Raw genomic sequence first — 4415 nt, 5'->3', positions numbered from 1 at the left:
TGCAAACAGTAACACCCTGAAAAAAAACCACAAAAATAAAAACAAAAACCAGAAAATCAATAACTAGTAATACCCAGAAGAAAACATAGAAAACAAAATAAACAAAAATGAAAACAAAATCTCATAAATAAGTTAAAAAAAACCGAGAAAAAAAACCAAGAAATTGATTCAAACTCAAAAAACAAAAACCCATAATTAAAATTGATTAAAATTGATTAAAAATAAAATTAAAATCGATTAAGAAACTCAAACATTCCAAAAACGATTAATTAAACCAAGAAAAATCAATCAATTAAACCCAACAAAATCCGATTAATTAACCAAAAAAAATCGATTAATTAAACACAAACCTCGTGCATGTCTTCGTGGTTTATTGTTGCGGTGGTGGTCGAGCAGCTCCGTCCATGATGCGATGAAGTGATGAGCGAGAAACAGCAGTTACTGCGAATCTCATTGCCATGATCAATGCTAGATTTTCGGACTGTTTTTCTCAAGGTTTCGACCAAGAGAAGGAGATGAGAAAGAGAAGGAGGAGATCAAAGAAGGAGATGAGAAAGAGAAGGAGGAGATCGAAGAAGGAGGAGGTCGAAGAACAGAGAAGAATTGAAAGAGAAAGAAGAGAGGAGAGAGAAAGAGGAGAGGGGAGAGCAGGAGAAAGAGCACGGCTGTGAGGAATGACGAGGTAGGGTTTGGGGTTTATAAGGGGGCGTTTTTTTTTAATTGATTATTGCCACGTGTTCAAACCGGTGGCCTTTACCATTTATGCCACCGGTTTGGTTTGAACCGGTGGCAATGTGAATTAGCCTATCCCGCCCATTTTTTAAGCCACCGGTTTCCGAAAACCGGTGGCCATAGAGCGATGCCTTTTTGTATTTTTCTTCTAGTGTATGTAGAGTCTAGTTTGATAATATATCATATACTTAAAAAGTGGAAAATAAAGAACTCCACGATGATATTATACCAAGCACACCTAGAGCAACTCATGGAGCATTTTGAACATATTGACTTCAAATATCTCCCAAGAGATGATAATCAATTTGCCGATGAGCTAGCAAAATTAGCCTCAATGATAAACATTCCGGATCACTTAAAGATGATGCCATTATGCGTTGATAGAAGAGAAGAAGCATCGTATTGCAACATAATAGAGGAAATAAATGACATCGTGATGAGTGACATGTATGACACTCATTTGGTCCCTTTTTGGATAAATTCTATTTCATTTTATCACTCTTTTCTTTAGTTTTCCTTAGTTTTATTCTTGTTTTCTTCATTTTATGCTTTTTTGTAGTTAGTTTCTCTATTTTATGCATTTTCTAGTTTACTTGTTATTTTTCTCTTTTACTTGCTTTTTATCATTTGTTTGTAGGTGGTGATTGATTGTCCAAGAATTCCCGAGCTTCCTTGATGTGTGTCATAAATGGCATACATTTGACGAGCATTAAGGTCATTTCTATTCTCTTTTCATAGCTTTCATGCTTAATAAGTGCTTAGTTTTATGCTTTGTTGCTTAGTTTTATCTTTCTTCTCTTATTTTGTAGCTTTTGTGCATTTCGTTGGTTTTCTAGCCTTTTCTTCTTTATTTGCTCTATTTTCGTAGTTGTAGGTATTGGACGAGGTTCGGGTCGTGATTTTGGTGATCCATTATGGTGGAAGAAGCTTTAGGATCAAGTTCATGGAGTTTGGGAAGCTCATGATGCAAAGAAGTGGAAGTTCCAAGTCTTGGCTCTTCTCTTGTGCTCCCTTCAAAGGAAGTGTGTGCCCTCAATATTAAGCCTTAGCTACTGCCTACCTTGTCCTCCATCACCATCATAAATCATGTGTGCACCCCTTGAGCTTGAAGAGTTGAAGATTCGAAGAAACCCAGCTGAATGCGGCCGCACGCGCAGAATGTGCGGGCGCACACGAAGGATGTGCGGCCGCACACCATGGTGGTGCGGGCGCACATCATGGTGGTGCGGGCGCACATCCCCTGTTGTGTGGCCGCACCAACGTGGGTCTTTTCCGATCTGATTTCGACGATTTTCTCTCTCTTCTTATACCTATTTGAACCCAATTTTTGTAAGAAGTTTTAATAATAGAATTAGATCATATTCTTAGCTTAGTTGAGAGCTTCTCTCTCTAGATTTAGGGGTTAGTTTTAGGAGTAGATTTTAGAGAGAGAAAGTGAAGAATTTCAATGGTGATTGAGAGATTGAAGATCCAATGGTGACAATTGTATTGGAGATCTACTCTATTATCAATGAGCATTTCTAAACTCTATCTCATTTATTGTTTTGTTTAGTATTCATGTTTAGATTGTTTGTTTTTGATTAGATTTTGATTATTGATGTTAGATTAGAGTAATTTTTGATTCTTTGATTGTTGATTGTTGATTTCTTTAGTTGTTGATTAAATTGATAATGTTGCTAGAGTAGTTGTTTGGTTAGGGATTTGGTGAAGCTTATATTATGTAATGGATTGATGTAGATTGGGGATTTTGATGGAGTTGATGATGTGATTAAATTGGTTAATTGATTATGTGCATGTGTGTGTTTGATTTAGGCTCGATCACCCTAGTTATTCACACTAGATTGCATTGTAAGTTCACATTGATACGGACCATTGATTTGTGGCTTGCATTTACACGATTGAGGTGTCTTGTGATGTTTCCTAGCTAGAGTTTATCGTAGTTGACGCTAGTTAGACCTCTAGGAGAATAGCTTGACATACTCTTTTGGTTGCATGATTGATTTTCCCTCACATTGCTTGACTTAGTCGACTTTCCATTCCAATTTGCATTGTTCATTGCTAATATAAGTGAATCCTAATCCCTAGCTCTTATATTTGTTTGGTTTCTTCGTTTTAGTAGTTGTTAGAATCACCTTTTATCTCTTGTCTCCGACCTAGCTTAAGCATATAATTGGAAGCACTTAGGCATTACCGTTCCTTTGGGTTCGACCCTTGACTTACCTCTATACTTGTATTTAGGTTTGTTGAGTGTTTATAAATTTTGTTTGGCTTAGGGAGAATTAGCCCAACGACCTAGTTTTCCCCACGTCAAAATGGCGCCGTTGCCGGGGAACGGTGTCTATGTTTGAGTGTTTTTGATTGCTTGAGTCTAGGTCTTTGTGTATACTTTTCTTTTATTTGATTTTTGCTTGTTTTGTATAAAAATGGAAAATACCTCGTTTCCTCAATTTGAGAATGAGCCATTTGGGGTGTACTTTAATAGACTAGAGGACTTCATTAGTTACCATGGTTATGATCTTTGGGAGGCTTGTGAGATTTGTTATCATAATTTGACTAAGCAAACTAGAGACATTGTTGAAAGCATGTTTAATGGTAGATTTCGGGCATTGTCAATTGATGATGCTTGGGATTTTTATGTATGGTTTGCTAGAGATAGTTATAATCGTGGTCATGGCTGTTCAAATGCTTCTATTGATGATTGTTATGGTCCATGTTCCATGAATAATGAATCTTGCATGCCTTCTTGTGCCCCCATTCCCCATGTTAATGATGCCACTCATAACTCTAGTGTTGATCCTCATCACATGCTTGCTCATAATTCTTTTCCTCATTATGCTCCTCAACTCTCTTCACCTTTGAAAACCTTGGAGCCTAACATTGAGTCTTCTTATAATCAAATTGGTGGTTCTTTGAGAAAATTGGAGATGAATTCTAATTTGGAACCAAAAGAGATGAGACATTTGGAGATTTTAAGAAGCCAAATGGAATTGTTGAAAAAGTTGGAAGAGAGCAATGAGGTTGTTTCTAGAAGGAATGAGGAGATGGAGAATCAATTGTCATCAATATTGAATGTAAATGAAGTTTCTACTACTTTGGTAGATGTGGAAGAAAATGATGATGATTGTTTTGAGAGGCCTAAGGTGTGTGAGGAGGACATTAGAGAGCCTATGAGTGAGGAAAAGGGTGTAGAGATGGATGTTCCAAAAGAGAGTTTGCATTTTGAACCTCCTTCCCAACTTGAATTTTGTTCCATTGACCCTTTACATGGAGTTGAAGAGAAGCTAAAATGGTTGACTTCTCCTAATTTTGAGGAAACATTAATTCAAGTTAAGAAGGATGGGACATTGCAATTTTTGAAGCGTGGAGAAGTTGTGAGGAGAGAGAGTGAGGATGAGAAGGATGAAGTAGTCTCCATGGGAGATTGAATGTTTGAGGGTGATGAGAACCAAGAGGTTTTGAGTGTTGAAAAACCAATTGAAGAGTCCATTTCCCCACCCACCTCCCTTGATTGCAATTTCATCCCCCCATTCCTCAATTTTGAAGACCAACCTTCTTCCACCCCATCTCCTTTGCATGATGACCATGGTTTCTTTGAGGGTGAGGCCTTGAGCTTAGATGATTTTGATGAAGGAGAGGTTCCATGTGATAAGGTTGAGGAGGTAGAACCTACTTTAGATGATTGT

Source organism: Chenopodium album, chromosome 19, assembly GCF_948465745.1.
Source record: "Chenopodium album chromosome 19, dcCheAlbu1.1, whole genome shotgun sequence".
Lineage (NCBI taxonomy): Eukaryota > Viridiplantae > Streptophyta > Magnoliopsida > Caryophyllales > Amaranthaceae > Chenopodium > Chenopodium album.
This window is presented reverse-complemented; position numbering follows the sequence as displayed.